Below are 22,475 nucleotides of genomic sequence, written 5' to 3' on the forward strand. Positions count from 1 at the left end.
GAGGCTACAAGTGTTTTGCCAGCATAGCAATACTGTTACAGCAATCAGCAGAGCTCCCTAATGTGGACACAGCCTATGCTGACAGAAAGTTTTTCTGTCAGCATAGCAACACCACCTCCCCGAATGATATTAGCTATGTCAACAGAAGCACTTGTCTTTTGACATAGCTATGTCTATGTTGTGGGTTTTGCTGGCATAGCAACATCAGTTATGTGTGGGTTTTTTCACACCTCTGACCTACACAGCTATGTCAACAAAACTCTGTAGTGTAGACCTGGCCTCAGGCTTTCACCCGAACACCGCCTATCATCCACACAGAAAAATCTCTGACCCAGGTTTGGAGGTGCTTTAAGCCCAGGCTAACTTACTCAGCCGGGGGAAGGGGGAAGTTAGAACCTGAGTGCCGCTGAAAATCAGGCTAGAACCTGGCCACCTGTCAGTGAGGATGCAGGCAAGATCACTCAAGTGCTGATAATCCTTCAATACTCTGTCCACAATTCTCCCTGAAGGACAGACAAGTTCTCCTGCAATTGACACACTTGAGTGGGAAAGAATCCTACAGTGTCGCAGCACTTAGAACCATGGGATATCCACCGGACATACTCAGGCGAGTGTGGAAGTGAGGACACTGTAACGCAGATAGGCTGTGCTATGGGGATGCTTCCACCTGGGCTAGGCTAACCCAGGTGTTCAGACACAGGTGCCAATCACCCGGGTTATCTGCAGTAAGACATACCCCAGGTCCCTGGCTGTTAGTCACCAGCCCTACTTTATTACTCCATCCTGTACATCTATAGCAGGTCTGAGCAAGTCTTCTGTATCATCACCTTCCTCACCAAATGTAATTAGGCACAGAGAAGGCATATATTTAAAATCTGTGAAGACAGAGGGAAATACCTTGGATGCAGCTAGAATAAAAAATGGAAATTTGTCACTTAAAAGACAAGAGAATTTCTTTGTTCCAAATGTGAGTGGTACCAATAAAGATGTTTCTTTCTTTAAAAGACTACTAAAAACACAAATGCCCAGAACTGCTGTGTCTGTTTAGTTTTTATTTTAACCACTATGGATGCAATAGCATAGTGCATATGCAATACAGGAATAACTAGATACGCTGCGGTACTGAGTGTCAGGGACTAAATGTTCTGTAATCACACCAAATGTGGACAAAGACGAGTCAGCTGGAAAAGAAGATAGCCATGGCAATGTGGTACAAAGGACAAAACACTGCTGTTCTTTGCTGTGCATAGCTGAGGGTGAGCTTGAAAAGGACAAAGTTTCCAGTTTATAATTTGGACGAGGTCAACATGTTCCTAGAATTCTCATAAATCATACGAAGATATTCTGGAGACTGGGGCGGAACTAGGGACAAGTGCTGGAGGAGGAAGAATTGCCTTCACGACTTCTGTTTATTGACTTACTTTCTTTCTCTTTGTGACAGAGCTTAAATAGTTCTTGAGATCAAAGTTATTTGCTGTTGACAAGGAAAGGGAATTCGATTTTTTTTATATGGATTCAAAGTAAGAAACTACACCACCAAAAGCAGGCAATGTGAATTCCAACAGCCATGTTAGATTTATAACAGACAGTATACAGGACAATCCTCCATTCTGGGCACCCTTGCCAAAATTAATAATGCAATCAAATTAAAAGTGACGCTAGCAGTTACTCCGTACTCACAAGCCAAAACTAAAGGAACCACCGTAAAAAGGAAGTCCAACAATATGCCCCTCCCTTACAGAAACAACAGCTCTACCCAAAAGCCTGGGTGCATAGGTCGGGTTTGCAGTGTGCCCTGAAGATCAACAAATTTGAGCAATTTGTGACCCAAGAAGGGTGAAGGCTTCCTGGACAACTTCCTGCCAGTACCTCCCTATTTTATATGGAGAAGGGGATTCCAGCTCACACACCTCCTTTGACTGTAGCTGTGGTGGTATGGCATGGGGCCGGGAACAGACTGTAGGCAAGTCACAGATTACTTAGCGCTTCCTAAGCCAAGACTGACCCCTGAAGCTCCACCCCTTTGCACACCCTGTATGTTCTAGGGCATACATTTTCCACCCTGAGGAGCAATAGGCGACGCTACACATATAAGACTCAGCTATCCATTCAGAGCTCACTAGTGTGCCTCTCTAAATCACCATCCCAGGAAGAGCTCCAACAGGCGGGTAATGCTTCTGGGAGTGAAACTGTTGTTGGCCCCTCCATAGAGGATATGATGGTTGAAACACCTGCACCCACCTTCTTCATTAGGTACTATCCCAGAGCTGGCTACAGTCGAAAAACAGGACTAGAAAATACTATGTATTTAGGGTGACCAGACAGCAAGTGTAAAAAATCAGAACAGGGGATAGGGGGTGGAATAGGAGCCTATATAAGAAAAAGACCCAAAAATCGGGATTGTCCCTATAAAATTGGGACATTTGGTCACCCTATATGTATTTGCAATGCAGTTGAGCCACTGTTGCTGTTGGGACCAGGATTTGTCCACGCCCTCTCTAATGCAACTCTAACTGTTCAAACTTTTTTGCATTAACATAGCATTTTGGTGTTAATATCCTTGTTTTTTTAGTTTTAATAACAATAGCATTTAAATGGCCCCAGGCAGGTTTCAAAGTTCACACCATCTCGGTGTAAATGGGGCCGAGGAGTGGAAGATTTCTCACCTTTTGAGCTGCAGTTGTTTGGTAGGAGACAGATTTTGTGCAAGGCTGACAAGGAAGCAACAAGCACATCTTTTCCCACTAGGACAGCCTCCTACTGACTGAAGTGCGTGGTAGCCTTACCCCTATGAGAAGCATTGCACAGTCATGAGTAAAATTCTCTGCCCCAGGACAAAGCATTCCCTGAAAGTCCCCTTTCCCCAGGCCAAAATGCTCAGGGAGAGGGGAAGGGGCAAATGAAACCATTTTTGGAGGAAAACCACTGAGGGAGCTCAGTAGCCTCTCACCTTCATGTTTAGGAACCTACCATATTCACAGTCCATTTTGGTCAATTTCACAGTAATAAGATTTTAAAAATCATAAATTTCATGATTTCAGCTATTTAAATCTGAAATTTCACAGTGTTATAATTGTAGGGGTCCTGACCAAAAAAGGAATTGTGGGTGGGGGGAGTTGCAAGGTTATTGTAGGGGAGTTTGTGGTACTGCTGCCTTACTTCTGCGCTGCTGCTTCAGAGTTGGGCAGCTAGAGAATGGCAGCTGCTGGCCAGGAACCCAGCTCTGAAGGCAGAGGTGCCGCCAGCAGCAACACAGAAGTAAGGGTGGCATGGTATGGTATTGCCACCCTTACTTCTGCGCTGCTCCTGGCAGGTAGGGAGAGAAGTTTAAAGGCACCAACAGAAAATCAAAGAGGGTACCCTGGGGTCTATTGTGTGCGTGGGGATTCTGGGACAGGGTGAAGGAAAGGAGGTTCCAGTTTATAGTTTTGAGTGGAAACCACTAACTGTTCTTTTGAACACCAAACTTCAAAATGCCACTGGAAGCAGTGCTAGTGATTCAGAAGCTGGCACTTTGTCATTTCAGTGAGGACTGATCCAGAGCCTCAGCGTGGTGTTTGCCACTGGAGATACTATCTAGGGAACAGAAGAGAGAAACAAAAATTTGACCCCTTCAGCCTATATATTTGGATGTGCCGGTTAATGTTGGGCTGCCCTATTTGAGATATAGTTGTCTCAAGCTGGGCATCCAAAAATGAAGGGACCCAGTATTACTGGATACTTCTGAAAATGTACTTGCCGGGGGCCATAAGCCGCTCAGCGGTAGAATCCCCACTGAATCCCAGGTCTCCCAAATAATTATGAGTCCTCTTCTCTGCCCTGTATCTCAGGCTTGCTCTCTTCTCAAACAAGAAACTCCCTTATATCATGTGGAGAGTTAAGAATTGAATACTACCCCAACACTACCCCTTCCAGCTGGGGCAGGAGGTTCTGAAGAGGCAGTCAATGGGGAGAGAGCGATGAGCTGGGAGTTAATAAAATCTCTGCCACTGACACAGTGCATAACCTCTGGCAAGTCACATAACTGCTCTGTGCTTTAGTTAGTCCCTGCAGTAAAACAATATTTATTTAGCTCCCTAACGGTGTATTGTGATAGTTATTTATTACTGTTTATAACATCCTTTAAAATCCTCAGCTGAAAGGTACTACAGAAGGTTCAAGTTTAGATTTTCAAACACTAATGAGAGCAGAGTTAGGCCAATGCTGAGTGCTTTTGAAAATCCCTCCCTCCCAAATCTACCCCTCTGCTGGTAGTGCAATAGGTTCCATAATATGATGCACATGCAAAGAACCCAATAACAGAGAAAATAAACTCAACATTTTGGGAATCTTCCATTTTAAGAAATCTCCCTCAGTTTGGAAAGATAAAAAAATAAATGGCAATTTACATGATAAAGAAAAGTGCTTTAATGAATTGCAAATAGCCTATAAGTGACTCAAGAAAAAACTGATGGTGTGAACAAAGTACATAAAAATCCTGTGTGCATACACTGTTTATAAATCAAACTCTCCCCCAGCACACTCAGAATAGACATCCAAAGGAACATATCAAATTACACAAAAGGTCAGTGAATGTAAAATACTGTGCAGACTGTTATGGTTTCATTTTTAATCTCTCTCATCACCTAAAAACTTCGGGGTGGAAATTATATTTGAATACATTGGAGAAACTAATGAGAATTTTTGGATGATAATGCTGAAGTCAGGAGACATTTTTTTATCCTAAATACCTGGCACTTGCTAGAAATTCTAATCAATTACCCAGGACATTTGGGGGAATTAACATTCTTTCTTAAATTTTTCATGATCTGTCCATTTTTTTAAAAATGAAACAAAGTTTTAAAGTATTTGTAAAGTTAATAATATACTTAGCACTTTTCATCTTCAAGGTGTTATGCAAACATTAAATCTTAAATAATGTTTGCAGTCGGGGCTGCTGGAACAGTGGGGATGCTGATGGCGGAAACCATGTCTTTGGTGTTTATTATTACTACTTCAAGCCAGGGCGTGCGGCAGCACCCCCTAGTTCCAGCACTACTGTTTGCAGTTCCCCTCTGGGGAAAGTGTTATCTCCATTTCACAGATGGCAAAACTGAGATTAAGGCCAACTCCTTCAAATTTAGAAGCCTAAAGAGAAACCCCTGGATCGAGATTTTTCAAAGCAATCTATATGATTTAAACACATATATCCTATGCATTTTAATGCATTAATTTTTAATCCTTTGGACTCCTTTGAAAATCTCACTGTCCGTATTTATAGCAGTAGCTTGATTTTCAAAGGTGTTAAACACCCGTGTTGGAAATGTTTGTCTGAAGTAAACAGAGGGAGCCTGTATCAGATGAAGGATTAATGTTTAGGAGATTAGGGCTTCCTGCTTTTCAGTCCTGTATTCATACCACTAGGCAACATCTCGCTCTCTTTCTCTCTGCCCTTGTCTTCAGTAGGGGAAAAAATATGTGTTCTCAACTCAAGTTAGCTAACCTGAGGTAAAATCAAGAAAAACAAGGCAGTTTGTAGTTTTCACACAAATTAGCAGGTTGATTTCAAGACTATTAGGGAGTATAGTCTTTAACTTGCCATCTTAACATGTTTGGGAAGTACAAATTGCTTTGATCTTAGCAGAATTTTACCTCGAGTTAGTTACCTCAAGTTAGCTAACTCGCGTTAAGAACACACCGTTTTTCCTACTGAAGACACAGTCTTCGGCTTTTCAGTCCCTGAGGCAACCTCTCTTTCTGTCCAAGTGTGTTTTTAAAGAGAAAATGTAAAATCCGTCTTTTTCTTCCATCCTGTCCAGTGCTGAGTGAACTAGCTGCCTATCTTCCCTTTTTTCCTAGCTGAATGTGTCTAGCCATAACATTTTTTGCCCATTTGATACAGCCACTTGGTGACATGTTGAATGGTCTAATGCAGGGGTATGCAACCTATGACATGCGTGCCGAAGGCGGCAGGTGAGCTGATGTTCAGTGGCACTCACACTGCCAGGGTCCCGGCCACTGGTCCAGGGGGCTCTGCATTTTAATTTAATTTTAAATGAAGCTTCTTAAATATTTTTAAAACCTTATTTACTTTACAACACAACAATAGTTTAGTTATATATTATAGACTTATAGAAAGAGACCTTCCAAAAATGTTAAAATGTATTACTGGCACGCGACACCTTAAATTAGAGTGAATAAATTAAGACTCAGCACACCACTTCTGAAAGGTTGCCGACCACTGGCCTAATTAAACATAAATTACATAAGCAGATGTTTCTCATCACAACTTGATGTGTCAACCTTTGAGACACGACAAGATGAAAAGAACATGGTTTCTGATCAACAGTAGTGAAAAAGGAAGAACTTTTGGAAACAAAGATGCTTGTAAACAGTGAAATCCTCTCAAGGTACATTCAAGGAGACAAGTAGGACCATACCCTCCGTGTTCCTTGTGTGGAGTAGAGATAAGTCCAAACCACAATCTTGATTCAAACACCCGCAGTTGCAGCTCGCAAAATCAAGATGTTGATCCAAATGTTGGAACTTGGGTGTCTCCCTAGATGGGATGTTCCCCTCTTCCTTTGAGTTCTGTAAAATTTGGCAGGTCTAGTTATGTTTCCATTCAGATGGGTTCGGACCCCTGAATTTGTTTTTTTTTTAATGAATCTAAAAATAGTTCAGAGTGAAACTCTGTCAAAGCTACTGAGTTTCAACCTGTTAATTCACCCAGGGACATGTGACAGTGTGGCCAACAGCAGTCGTACCAGCACTCTGATCACTGGATCACCAGTTCAATTTCCCTGGAGTAAACCTGAGGTGCAAAGCTATGCCTAAGTGATAGACTGTGGATGGGCGGGAGAGAGCTATGCGGCTAATTAGCCCAAAAAGTAAAAAGACTCAGGAAGGAAATGTTGGTGTGGTGAGGAGGGGGAGAGGTGGGCAGGCTTTTGAGACTCAGAAGAGAGCTCTCAGGGGGAAGATACCTCATCTCCCCTCCCCTTCCCCCTTCTCCCCCTTTGGCTGAGTGAACTAAGGATCATATGCTATTGTAAATGCAGAGCTGCACAAGTTTGTAAAGCAGGCTTGGAAATGGGTGCAGGTTTTCTTGAAAGATTTGCAAACCTTCCACTACACAATCAACTGTCTGCTTACAAAACCAATAGTTTCCCACTGCAATTAAAAAATTGCTCCACCTTGCAGAGAAGACATGACTGAACTGTGAGATGGGACTGCTGCCTTGTCCAGCTCTTCCAACCCTGTTGGGTTTACAGTGTTCTCTAGAAAGGGGCTTGTGTTAGCAGTGAGTTTAAAAACATGCTCTAGCCTACATAAACTGGCAGATTCCTCGCCTCTCGGGAATGCCCAGAATTTAGCTTCCCCTTTGACTTCTCCCAGTCAATTAAATTATTAGTTGGTATATATTTTTAATGAGATGTGTAGCAGCCTCTGCTGGTACATGTGTGCAGACAAACTGCACTTCTCTTGGAGAGAGAGAGAAAGTGTGTGTGTGTGTGTGTGTGTGTGTGTGTGTGTGTGTGTGTGTGTGTGTGGCCATTACTTGTTTTTCTTCTGGGTGTGTGTGTGTATATGACTCTTATTCCAAAGAGTTGGCAATCCAAAAAACAAAGTCAGCAGAGGAGAAACCGTGCATTACTCTATGGAAGAAAATCAGCACGATATCTTACTGCAATTTAAGCTCCTGTTTGCAGTTTATCCTTAAGGGAAAAACATTTTTGTTTGTTTGTTCTCAGATTGCTTTCTTGTTAATTTCTCATCCCTTCAGGAGTGTGTGTGAACGTCTGGGGTGTTATGGGGGGTGGCATGAGAGTGAGATGGGGATCCAAACAGGTTTCCATTCATTTCATTACCCTCTGAGCTCTAGTTACTAGAGGAGGGCTCAAGCTATAAAATTTAGATCCAGATCTGGGGTTGAGTTTTGAAAGAAGGGAATTAGAAGTTAGAATCTAGAGGCTCGGTTCAGATCCATCCCCTTCTAATTAACTATTAGCAAAAATCAGACATAAGAACATAACATAAGAACGGCCGTACCGAGTCAGACCAAAGGTCCATCTAGCCCAGTATCTATCTACCGACAGTGGCCAATGCCAGGTGCCCAAGAGGGAGTGAACCTAACAGGCAATGATCAAGTGATCTCTCTCTCCTGCCATCCATCTCCACCCTCTGATAAACAGAGGCTAGGGACACCATTCCTTAACCATCCTGGCTAACAGCCATTAATGGACTTAACCACCATGAATTTATCCAGTTCTCTTTTAAAAGCCGTTATAGTCCTAGCCTTCACAACAAAGAAACAATTCAAAGTCGTTTCATGCGTTGATGGAATATTGTCACTTTGGTTCTGATACCTCGAGGTTTGCCTCAGGGGGAAGAAATACAGGCAACTTGTGCAGCAACGAAGCAATACAATATAAGCTTTGGTTGGGGTATCTAGGTTATTGAAGTCAAATATATCGTTGTTGAATTTGGCCCCAAGTGATCTGTTTCATTCCACATTAGTATCTATATAGCACTTAGCCCTTATAGATTGCTTTATAAACATATTAATTTGTCTTCAAAGCAACTACAACAACAGGGAACCAGAGAACGAGGCATAGAGCTGTCTTGTCCAATGCCACTATGTCAATGTTAGAGCCAGGAATAGAATTCAGAAGTTCCTAGGTCCCAGGTCTGTGCTCAGACCACTTAGGTAGAGCTGATCAAAAATGACATTTTCACCCTATAGGAAATTCTGATATTTTGATATTTATTTCTAGCCCGAATCAGGGCAAAAAAAACCCAACAAACCCTTTAGTGTGATGGAAAGTTGTGAAAAAATATGATTTGGAAATTTTCTACAATCAAAATGAAATATTTGTTCATTCCCAACTCTAAATGCTTCTTTTTGATTTGTCGCTACAGTAGTTCTCATGCTCGTTGAGTCTGTGGACCACTTTGTAAGGCTTCCTATCCAAACTTCCCAATTCCAATTCCACTGTGGCAACTGGATTTCTCAATTATGTGGAACAGGACAATATTACAGCAACAAAACTGAAATAAATTCACTTTAATACACTGGGGAGGACTGCTTAGTACATCTACAGATTTTGGTATCTGTGCTGTTTATTTCCTTCTCCTGAATGTAGGATTTTACATAGATTCATAATGAATATCCTCTCGCTGCTCTATCCTCTAGAGGGCAGTTTGCAGTTCGTTTCTGTCCTCCTGGGTATTTGATTTTGTTGCCATTTGCACATTTGATTATGGTTGAATTTATAAAAAAGCAATCCTGACAGAGAAAGATGTGAAGCAGCCAGAGATGGTCATAATTATCTCTGAACATCCCTAAAAGAGATCTGCACAGAGCTACAAGGAGCAGAAATCATCTCAGCTTGAAGACTGACAAATGTTTCACCTGTGCTCCATAGACCACAGTTTAAGAACCACTGCTTGGGTATATGTATACATTAAAGATTGCCTTAATTACTGACATTCTGGAAAATCCTAACTGGTTAAAGGTAATTCTTACAGGAGCAGCAAGTACTGTAAAACCTTTTGTGCCATTCTGACTAATCACCCCTCTGGCATGCTGAGCAAATGCAGGTTAATGGTGAATCTTAATATTTTTATTAATTAAATTAAGTGTGTTATCCTAATAACTAGTGTCAATTTTTCATCGCTAGGTAATGACTAGAGCTGGGTGAGCTATTCATAATTAATAATGTATCTGAAGAATGGAATCCTTTTTTTATTTGTTTTTTTGGGAATTCTCTGACAACAGACTGATTTTTTACAAACGTTTGACATTTAAAATTAATTCAGGGACACTCCATATAGACATATTTGAGCCTAAAAGTAATTAACTAACTATTCACTTTGACTATACCTTTAACTGTTCATTACTAGTTACTGTGAGACTATGTTTGTCTTTAAATCTGTAACAGGAAGGCAATGGGAGACAGTCCAGGAAAGGGTTTAGGTAGAAGCTAACAGAAAAGCTGAGAGAGACAGAGTAGCTCAAGGGATAACACTGTATTCCTTATTCTAATTAAGTTCCTTGTTCAGTGTTAGAAGAAAGCAACTCTTCAGGTGATTCTTACCACTGTCCCGTGTCATGGAGCCAGAAGTTGACTCATCTGGACACACCAAAACTAAGAGGAAAAAGGAAATGTAAAAATTCAGCCTTCCACAAGACTGGACTGGTCCTGAACAGGACCATCACTTCACCAGAATTCAAAATGCCACACAGCAACACACGGGTCAACCCATTAATTTACACCGTGGGGAGCGAAGCTGAAAATATTGATAAATAATTTCCCCACAAAGGTGATTAGAATCATTATCTGATCATTCTTAAAATGTTTGATGGACATTTCATTCCAAAAGGAAAGTGTAGACAAATGTGCTTCTACAAAAGGGAGCAGAGGCCCAGGAAGCCTTTAAACAGGCACCATATGATAAGCAGAGCAGTATGACTTTGGTGTCATTAATGAAGGACACAAGAGATCATTTAGCAGTTAGAATTTTAAACAAGGAACTCCTAGTAAAATCACAGGTAATGTCTGAGGTAGGGCGACCAGATGTCCCGATTTTATAGGGACAGTCCCGATTTTTGGGTCTTTTTCTTATATAGACTCCTATTACCCCTGTCCTGATTTTTCACATTTGGTGTCTGGTCACCCTAGTCTGGGACAGGCAGTGCCACTGGCAAGGCATTCTGGGCTAGTGAGAATTCAAGTTGCCCAATAAGAAACTAATGGAAATATCAAAGAAAGAAATCCCCATGTGCAAGAGAAACTTCATGAAAAGTGACTCTTAAGAGCACTGAATTCATTGGGCAGAAATGTAGGTGTGGCAGAACAAAGTCGGCTCAGTCAGTGGAAGTTGTGCAGGGAATTTAAGAATATGGTATTTGGAAACATGTCTGCTGAAGCAAAGGAAATTGGGAGATTTATTTATCATTATTATTATTAATTACCATAGCGCCTATGAGTCCTAGTCATGGACCAAGACATCAATATGCTAGGTGCTGTAGAGACACAGAACAAAAAGACCTTGCAACCTAAATATAAGACAAAAGATGGTTACAGACAGATGAGGGAGTACTAGGAAACAATGAGACAACATTGGTCAAATATGAGTGATGCCTATTTCCTGAGATTGGTGTCTTAAAGCCAGAATTTGTGAATAAGGTGGGACTGTCAAGCTTAAGATTTGCAATGTTGCTAAATTTAAAACTGATTCCAGGACAGAGGTTGTTGATTTGTAATGAGAATTTTAAGGGGTTTAGCCATCACCTTAGTTTGGACACTTTCATTACCTGAGTAATTCCAAAGCCCATACTAGCTACAAAGACAAGGAATATCACTTGTGTCACCTTTGTCATTAATGAAGCCATCATAAGTAGCTTCCTTGACTTACCCGCAGCCATTAATATGGGTCTTATAGAACGCAGAGAGGAAGTTGAGACAGCATTCAGTGAAAAAGGCCTGCTTAAAGGAGAAATAGCTCAGATTGTAATGAAAGAAGGGACCATAACCTACACACCCAACATAGCTGAGCCCAGAAGTTCAAATCCAAATTAAGGGAAGGATGTAGAGGAAAATTAATAGAACATATTAGTGGATAGACAGAGTTGTTCACACCATAGTGCTTATGGGGCGGGAAGAGGAGGAAAAGGTATAGCCTCTCCAATATGGGAGATATACTCTCCAAGTTAACTGATGCAACAATGTCCTCATCAATAGATGCAGCTAATAGTTGGTAGCAAGTTCCAGTTGATCATGATGAAGCCAAGCTGACAATGTTTCCAATGCTAATTGGAAGATATTGCCTTTCATTTTGTATTACAAGCATCCCAAAAAATGTTCAAAGGAATGTGAAGAAGATTGTGCAATTCTTGGCAGGAATGGACATTTTTATGGGTGACATTCTAATTTACAGGAGGTCAGAGAAAGAACATAATGTACAGTTAAAACAAGTTCTGAAAGGAAATGAGGCTGCTGGACTCAACTAAATATAAATGTGTGTTATGACAAAGTCAGCCACCCTTCTCAGGGATGTGAGTATAGGGCTGATCCAGAAAAGTCAAAGCTAGAGCTGAAATGCCAGCATCTAACAATGTATTGGAACTGATGCAATTTCTGTATGACAAAATTCTTGAGATAATTCCCACCTCAATCTGTTTTAAAAGACCAAGATTTTTATGATCTTTTTCAATCTAGGATAAAGCACAGGAGCCTGGCTAGGGGTTCTATTGACCAATTCCTCAATACTGGCTCTGTGAAGTCTGCAGCCATTTCAGCAGATGCCAGCAGCTATAGGCTTGGTTGGGTTCTGGCTCAGTTATATGAGTGCAAACTCTGAGTGTGGACAGAGTAAATTCCATATTCCAATACGAAAAGGGTCATGGAGAATCATCCAATGCAGCCCACACAGTGATTAGAGCATGGTGTGCCTATGGGGAAGTGGAGGAAAGGAATAAATGTGTATAACATTTAGACATACAGAAGTGCCAGATATAAAGTTTTACCTTTATACAACTGTTGGAAGTATTTGTCCATCTATATTATGGATGTAGTAATTCAGTCAATTTTCCCCAAAACTGTGTGCATGGAACCTTTCATTTCTTAGCTTCCTTACTGGTAGATCCAGGTAATGTAAATGACTAAAAAAAAACCAATTAAATGTATGAATGAATGTCAGCCTTTCTGGACGCAGCCTTCATTAAGAAACTGAAATATGAGGTATTTTGTTACCTAATATTGAATATAGTTAATTAAAAGGTAAAGATTACATTTTGGTTGAGTTAATTTGAAATTAAAAAAAAAACAATTTAAACAATACATTTCTGATTTTTGTTATGGCAATTAATAAACCAAACTGTGTAACCAAGGTTTCATTCTATTGATATTAAAATAATTAGATTAGCAAACACATTGTAAATATATTACCTAATACAAATAATATTATCACCTTGCTTTTTCATTAGATAGTACAGCAATATAACAATATAGCATTTACAGTATTAAAATATCCTAGTAAAATCATTAGTTGTATTTATTATATTTTGATTGTTGTACTAACTAAAAAAGCAGGGTACTAACCAAAAAAGCATGATTATATGCGTGTGTATTTATATATATAAAATGTACTGCTTCTGAATTTGTTTTGGTCAAGCATTTGTAAAAGTGAAGTAATTTCCTCTATCAGAAAGTTTTAGTAACTTCTACTTTTACTATAGTGTTTTTAAGGGCCTGTATTTTCTTATTGCTTTCAAGAAGGTTGGTTTCTGGTTTGTTTTTTCTCAGTATTCCTCACCTACCAAACTTTCACATTCTTGTCTGCAAAGCAAATTCTAAAGAGACATTCAGCAGTTGCCTGAGATATCAGTTTAAAAAGCCTTAGGGCTGTTTGAGAGGCCTTCTAAAAAAGCATGACATTCAATCAAAGTTCAGTGAGGAAAGTTTTAATGAATAAACTTGGTAAATTAGAAAGCACTGCAGTAGAGTGATTAACTCTCATTTGTGCATTGGTGTTAAAATTAATTAAAATGTTTAAGCCATAGGAGGCAGGTTACCTCCTCAAGACCTGGCGTTGCCCTCAGAGTCAGTCTGGATCCAGCAGTGATTCATCTTGCACAAGATGAGAGGGGGGTTAAAAGAAAAGAACAGTCAGGACAAATGTGTTTTCAATGGTGCTTAGCAGCAGGAAGACGACTGAGATTTTAGTTCAGTGCTACTGAAGTGTGACATAATAATACAGTATGTACATTGTTGGGTATATTCTTTGAAAGAAATTTCACCCACCCTTTCATAGAGATTTCATTTTGGCTCGACATGACAAAGCTAATTTCATTACCAGGATGAATACTGAATTGTGCTATCATCTAGGACAGATTGTTAGAAATTAGCGCTGTTTATTTGATTCAGTTAAACAGTGACTGGTGAATCTAACCTTCTTTACCATGTACCATGAAGTATATGATATAGCAGTATACTTTTATATCAGTAGCCATCCCCATCTTTATTAATAGTCTTTCATTATATTAATTAAATACATGAGAAGCTGACTAGTATATTCAATAGACTAGATAAAATATTTAGGTGAATACTTCACTGGCAATATATAGTCTTAGCAACAAGTTTTGTAGCCAATCCTAAACATTCAATTTTTAGAAGCTTAATTTCTTTTAAAAATCTGATTAGATTAGTTTCTTTTCAAGGACCAGGAGCTTGCATTTCTTCGTATACAGATCCATTATGATATGGCTATTTAAAAAAACAGTGCCTGTTTGGAACTATAAATAACAACCCATTTTATAAAGAGAAAAGTCTTCTCTGACAGCAGGAAGAATATCATATGGGTGACAAATGAAAAAATGTATCATATAGCAAAGCAGTTGTTTTGAGATGTTCAGCAAGGGCCAGTTATTAATTTTACATTGGTCAGAATTAAGGATTTTGGAGAAATTCATCTGAAACAGAAAGTGTGAACAATTTCTGCTCCATGAAAATTACCATTATTTGCTGTAGATCTATATTCATAACTTTAAAGACTGGCAGTCTTGCCTATTTTTTTTCCTCTATAGATTTCTTGTCAAGAAAGGTGTCAGAGGTCAATGTCAGAATGCCCCTTTGGCACCCATTAACTATAACCAGCAAACTTGTTCACTATTGATCCACAATGTCTAAATATCTATTATGTTGGATATAAAAGGTAGTTTTCACATCTTTCTAAAACAGATAATTCATAAAGGCCAAAGGGTCAGGTCTTGTGATATTTTATTGTTTCACTGTATCAGTGACTACAAGTGTGGAGGGAGAACAGGACAGACTAAGTGTCACTGAACTCTTGAAGGAGAAAGTTCTATCTCTTCTGAACACATTAATAGCTTTCCATTCATATACTGCAACACTTTAATGATATTTGCTTGTGTTTTGACTCTTCATTATGCTAACAGGGCAGAAGGATCCACAGTGAATTATATTTAAAGTTTGTGTTCATTACCCAGCTGTTAAAGTTCGAGTGAATCTGAATTCTGTTGAAATCAAGTTAAAACAGTAAAATGTGTTCCTATAACAATTTATGGTGCTTCGGCTCAGATTGCTACAGCTAGAGCATTCTGCGTGATGACTGTAACACATTATAAAGGGTCCAGTGTGTCAGGAGTCAGTGTGTGATACTCCCTCGGGTTATCACAGGAGCTGTGCAAATAGGGGAAGATCTTCAGCTGGCATAAATTGTCACAGCTCTATTTAAAACCAGGGAACACGTAATAACTGAAGTCAGTGGCAATTTACACCTGCTGAGGATCTGCCCTAGCGTGCTTGTGGGCTGGAGTCCACAGTGCAAAAATCATCTGTTTTCTGAACAGAAGCTAGTGTGATCCTGGGCTAGTGATCTTACTAGCTCTTACAAACTTGCCACATTTACCTGAGGTTCTTTTAATCTTCACATTACAGAACATTTGACACTGCTCACTTGTTACGTGTTCTTTTGCTAGTGTTTATTATCCAACTAGAAGCACAATGAAGAGGAGATTGGGTCTGATGACGGTCCTATAGATCTCTACCAGAGTTGAGACTACTTAGCAGTTCCCAGGAAACACTAATTACTTTGCAGGATCGGCCCCATGACAAGTGAACCTTTCTCACAAGTTGGCTGGCGCTGTCTTCCTTTCATGCAGCCTTCTAGTGAGCCCAAAAAGATGGCTTATATTCTTCTAGACTACATTTTTGAAGAAAGTAAATTGAGATGAATCATGCTAAGATGAGATAGTTAAAATGGCAAGCTCCATAAGTTTCAATACATCCTTAAAGCTCTGAACACTAAAATGCAACTGAACACTGGAATAAAGGACAAAAAAGAATCAGATAACTCGTTCTTAGCAGGAAGAAAAAGCCATTTCTGGCCCAGCTGCTATACCATGGAAATCCACATAGTATGCTTTTAGAGCTGTACCTTAAAAAAAACCAATTGTGGTTTCTTTTTATGACTGGTCATGGTTACACATCACTGCCTACTCTATGACACAGAGTTTGCAGAGTTTCTGAGGCAAACAATAAACCACCAGCTTTATTTCTGTTTACAAATGTTACCTGAGGGAAATGTGCCTATACCTGTTGGATAAATTACAAATCATCAACACCAAATATGACCTGCAACTGCAACAGAGAAAAAAGTCAGGGCTGCCTACAGTTATTCAGCCTGAGAGATTAGAAAACCTGACCAGTTCAACAGTTTGCTGTTTTAATTCATTCACTAATTAAATAACGACATTTTAATATTTAAAGATAAGCAGCCTGCATACTACTTGCCTGAATTTGTATTTGACAGAAGATCCCAGTGCATTTGTAACTCAACAAGATTTGTCATTGTAATTAGTAAAATTAGGGTGTTTTTTTTTTTAACGAAACATAATGAGAGTTGGACTCAAGTCAGAACAAACACGGACATTCTGATTTGGGGCACTCCAAAGTGTGGGTGGTGTTCAGATCCAAGCTATTATTTCAGCCATTTATAAAGATAAGTGGTGGGGATTTGTTTCCTCCCCATCACCAATCATAAGACCACCATAGGCCCAATTTATATTACATCTAAAGCATCCGATCAGGGATCCTGATCGCAACAAGGTTGATCTTGAACTGGTTACAAAACACTTCAAATCTGTAGTGGGGATGCAGCTTAACCCTACTGTAATCAGGTCACATAACTGAGCTGGACAGTTCCAGACCTTAGTTTAGATGCTGGGACACTGTTCATGTTATGGGTGTTGTAACTGGGTCCAGGACCACCGAGTTGTAGCTGGGTCCCCTGACACCAATATAGTTGTAACACAGATGGATCAAAATTAAAGGTTACTTTTTCTAGCTATTAGCAATTGTGAGCTGCTTAATATGAACCAGAAGTAATAGTATTGTTAATAATATCGAAGTGACACATTATTAGCCTCTGTGGAGGACTCTATTCCTCCTAATAATTTTTATTTTTATTTAATGTTTGGAGATGCTGTAAAAAGTGAGTAGTGTTTCAAAATGTGACCTCTGTGGGGTTTAAAACCTACTGAATCAGATGAGATATGAAAATGTTCTGTGTAATATATGACTTAAAGCTATGTTTTTAAAACTTTAATAGAAAATGTCTGAGTCTTTAGAACACTATTTCTTAAAGTATAGTAAGCGGAGGAATTTGCTTCACATGTTCTCTTTGCCAAAAAAGAGCCATAGTGGGAGCACACACTGCATTTTCCCTTCAGCATGCCTCTAAACTGACCTGAAGGAATCAGCTTCTATTATACATCATATTTGTATAGCAGCTTCCCTCAGAGGATCTCAAAGCCCATTATAGCCCAGGCCTGATCCAAAGTAGTTCTGAGTGCCTCAGCCCTCACTGAAATCAAGTCTTACAGGATCAGTCTTCCGTGAATTAAACCTTACAACACCAGGTGGGGTAGGTAATTATTGTGTCCATTTCACACACAGGAAAAACTGAAGCACACAGACTTGCCCAAAGCCCCACAGTACATCTGCAGTACTGCAGAAATAGAACCCAGGTATCCCGATTCCCAGACCTATATTTTAACCATAAAACCATACATACTTTCTAGTAGTAAATGACCTTCTAGTATAATACTAATGCATTTGGTTCACATTACTTCTATGCTACCTGCTTTTTCCAAAGTAAATGCCATCCTCTCCAATGATCTTATGGTTTTATACTGGATTATCAGTGCTTACTTCTCTGATACTTTCCTTTAAAAGAAAAAGCATACATTGTTCTATAGCAGTGGTCTACTGTGGATACTAGGGATACTTGTGTATTTAAGAAGAATAACAATAGCATATAACAGCTTTCATCCAAGCAACTCAAAGCCTTTCCCAGAGGTGGGTAAATATTATCATCCCCATATTGCAGACAGGGAAACCCTGTGCAGAAAAGTTAAGAGACTGAGCTAAGATGACACAGCAAATGTGTGGCAGAGCGGCAGAGCTGGGAAGACAAGAGAGATCCTGACTCCAAGTCTCCTGCTGCCTTACTTACAGCAATTATTTTGTTCTCCAATCTTTCCTTTCTCAGAGTTAGAAGGTGCTATGTAAGCAGACAACAGACATTCACTCACCTGAAAGAAACAAAGGTGCAGTCAAGCAACTGCCAGTAACAAAATGGCCACTTTAGGGCTGCAGCTGCTTGGATCTGCCAGATTTAAAGGACCAGACCCAGAAAAGCAGGCTGGGAAAGAAGTTCCTATTAAAGGGCAACCTTACGCTGGAAAGAGTTAGTAAAGATCAGGGTGTTATTATGGAAGGTATTTCTATAGAACGGGCTGGTTTGGTGGTGTCCCTCTGGGGCACCTGGCATTGGCCACTGTCGGTGGACAGGATACTGGACTAGATAGACCTTTGGTCTGACCCAGTATGGCCATTCTTATGTGACTATTATCACTGTAATACTCACATACTTTTCAGATGTGACATTAATGTTGCCAGATCTAGGGCTGGGACATGGCAGTTCTGTGACAGAAGGCAATGCAAACTTCTCAGGGCAGTCTGACTGCCTATGACAGTGCAAAGTTCCATGTGGGAGATCTAGAAAACATGATTTCCTGAATTAAATAAATATCATTTTAACGATTCCACCAGGGCCTTACTCCCTGTGAATGGATGGAGGTCGGGGATTTGTTAGTTGAATCCCTTAGGGCTGAAGCCTTCAGGTCAAACTAAGGCAAAAATCACTATTTACTTTTGTGTGCATTTGGCCTGCATAGCCACTGTAGTGGCAAGCCTTGTGGGAGTAATTCTGAGTTCAGCTCCTAAGCATGCCTTCTTGACTGTGGACTGAAAAATGCTACTCTAAAGTATGACTGTTTCTGGTCCCAGTTCTGCCACTGACTCACTTTATGACCTTGAGCAAGTCCCTTTACATCTCTGTGCTCCATGTTTGAAATATGTCTAATGATAACCACCTACTTTTTAATGGCACTTTTGAATGATCCAATGAAAAATGCCATGTAAGGGTGCAACATTATATTAATTATATTATATTATATTTATTATTTACTGCTACTCCTCCTCATCTCTGTTGCACTTCTGACAAAGCATTGAACTCCTTTCTACTCTGGACCCCCTCCTCATGCATTTGCCCTCTTCAAAGAGCACATTTCAGTAAGCAACCTAACTCTCAATCTTTCAGAGGGATTTGCCCTGCAGCTTCTGACCATGGAAGGGACCACTGCACAGTTCACAAGAACTGTTCCTGAGCAACAGTGGGGCAGTTAGATGTCTTTGTGGCACCATTTCACACCCACCCACCCTGGGACTCTGAAGAAGGCCCTCCATGTTTCTAAAATCTGCCTGTGGGGAGGGAGCAGGAGAGAAAGGACAAAGCAAGGATGGGGGATGGGTTCTTTACACACACACATAGATGCCAGTGGGGAATCCACACAAAAGGTTAATGCAGCCCCAGGCTGTAATTAGACCTTTGCACAATCCCCTTGTTGCTGTGGAATCTTCATTTATGAGGATTTTCAGGGGCAATGAAACCCTCCCTCCTCCCTACAAAGCCACATTGCAAGGGAACTGGAATGGAGACAAGGGGCCTTGATGACAAAGTGGCGGAACTGGGCTTTCCCTCAGATGGCCTTGTGGCTTCAGCAGATCCCTGGAGCCCTAAACTGATCTCTGGGGTGCACAGAGGTTGGGAGCAGAAATCCTCACCATGCTGGTAAATGAAGTCATGGAAAGTATAGTGTCATGCTCATGACTCCCACCCAGGATTTTTTTTTAACGGGAGATAAGAATCCTTCCTTCATCTCACCCCTGCCCCCCCCTCACCTCCCATCTGAGAATTCATTGTCAGCACAGTTTGGGGACAGGAAGTTTGCATGTGAGCCAGATTTGTCATGGTCATGATGGGGAGCGATTATTCATTGCCTTCATGAGCTCAAACAAGTGATGTTCATCTCAATTCAAATTTTAAAATAGTTACTCTCCATATTGCTGTAGTAATAGTTACCCAATGTCTAAATACAGAAACATGCTATCATCCATATACTACACAGTGTGTGGCCATTAGCTACAAAGCACTTGAAAGTAAACTTTAGTGAACAACCTTGCACTGGCCAGGGGAATTTACCCATAAGGCTTTTCCCTCGATAACCCTCTGATTCATTTGCAGGCACTTGTATGTAGACATTTCACAATAGGGTGACCAGATAGCAAGTGGGACAGGGGGATCGGGGGTAATATTGGCAAAGCCTCATATATTGGGACTGTACCTATAAAATCAAGACATCTGGTCACTCTATTTCACAATGATCACAAGGGCTAACCCTCCTCCCACTGAAGTCAATGAGACTTTTGGGTTTTATCCAATAAACTCTTGAAACTCAAACAGAATATCTCCTTTAATAAATCTGACTCTTTCCGCCATCTTTATAACAAGTATGCCACCATTATCAAATTGCATTTACAGTATAAACAGGATGCTAATTAATATGATCAGTAGCGTACCAATGTCACAAAGTACAAGAGCACTAAACTTCCTTCACTTAATTTGTTTTAGCTATTTCATGCTGATAGTCTAACCACACAGTGTTTACACAATGCTTGAGGAGAGTGGGGGAACCCCTTGCATCATTGCATAGTTCTGGATTCTGTTCTATTAGTGCTATGTGGAATGACATTGGACTGATAAACTGTGATAACGTTTTCAAAAGGCAAATCCCACAGTATATTGAAACTTCATAGGATTGTGTGTAGGTGTTGGCAACGCCACTGAAGGAATAAATGTGAACTCCCACCACTGGGATCTGTAACAATTTGTAATGCAACAATTAACAGAAATATTGACACAAGTATGCACTCAGCAGGGAGTTGGTATCTCGTAGTTCACTTGAGTGACTGTAATACAACATATACAGTATCACATCAATTCTTAATGCAGACTGGTTTCCTATATGAATTATTACTAAAGCATATGTGTAATGTATACATGTAGGTGGCTATTTGTATGTTGTAGGGTAGTAAATTCAACATTCTTTTCAGATCAGGTTTTTGATTACACTGTGGGAAAGTATGTTGTAAAAATGCATATTTTTTAATATGAAACACCCATCAAATTGTATTATCACCATTGCCAATTTCACAACTGGCAAACTGTGCTAAACATAAATCTACAAAATTATAATTAGGAAAACATTTTGCAAACCATTCTCTTGGGGATTTTGAGGTTAGTGGCGTTATAAATGTAATTTTTATAGCCTGCATGATTTTCAGCCACACAAAAAACATCAGTTTCCTACCACTTTCATCTTGTTCTCCATATCTACTAAAGTAAATAAGATGTCCACTCAGATAATGGAAGCCCCACTAGCACTCTGTTAGTGCCTTTTCATGCCAATTAAACACATTTTATACAGTCATAGTGGATGCATCGATGACTGCAAACTAGACTCCAGTAGAGCTCAACCAAACAACAGCACAGTAAATGTAACGTGGAGTATTTCATGCAAGTTTTCCTTCTGTCTCATTTTAACCTCTTGGAAATCATTCCAATGGAAAACATTGATTGTGAAAGATATATATAAACTGATTGACTGACTTATTTGCAGCTGATTACTTTGGTGATAAAGATCTCACAGTGCTTAATTTAAATTAATACTTCCTTCTTTAATGAAAAGCCAGCTTAGAGCATAAAGAAATTTTGACAGATATAGTTATTGCACAAACATGCATTTATCTATGCCAAGACAATTGAGCACACTTTCACACCCAGTCTGGATTATAATTACCTACAATGATAGCATTTACATTTGAGTTTTTGTTCCAGGATTTTTTCATTTTTCTTTTTGTGGTTTTGTGAAGATTCAGTGGGGGCAAAAAACCTCCCAGCAAATTAGATTTATTTTTAAGTTGCGAGTCTTTATTCAAAGAGTTCTTCTGTTCTTACCAGCTTCTAAATTTGAATTTGAAATGCATTCAAAACTAAAAGGTGTCAGACGGTAAATTTGAAAATATTAAGCATAAACTGGGTTATAGATTAACCCCTGTATTTACAGTGAACAAACACAAAAAGCCTACAGTCTCTTTAAGTTTACAGTCTTGCCTGATATAATATGTGGGGACTCATCCTGTATCCAGTGTCCGGAGTGACAGGGACTCTGTGTTTGGAGACCCCACTGTGTTGTGAAATGAGCAAGGCTCCATGCACCTGATCAGGCCTATTCGAGCCCTGAGGCTCATGAAAGCTTGTATCTCCCTGTTCCTAAAGAGGTGACATATATCCTGCCTTTAAGACAAGACTACTATTACAAATCCAGGAATATAAATTACGCTTTCATCTTTCTTTGGTTTTTCTTTCTTTTGCTTCAGTTTTCATTCCCGTATAAACTTTCCTGTCAAAAGGACATTTCTGATGTGTCAAATTCACCACTGTAATGAACAGGTTGACAAATGTTGAAGGTGAACAGACATTTGGGTCTGCGGCAGCTGCCTGCA

Source organism: Gopherus flavomarginatus, chromosome 7, assembly GCF_025201925.1.
Source record: "Gopherus flavomarginatus isolate rGopFla2 chromosome 7, rGopFla2.mat.asm, whole genome shotgun sequence".
NCBI lineage: Eukaryota > Metazoa > Chordata > Testudines > Testudinidae > Gopherus > Gopherus flavomarginatus.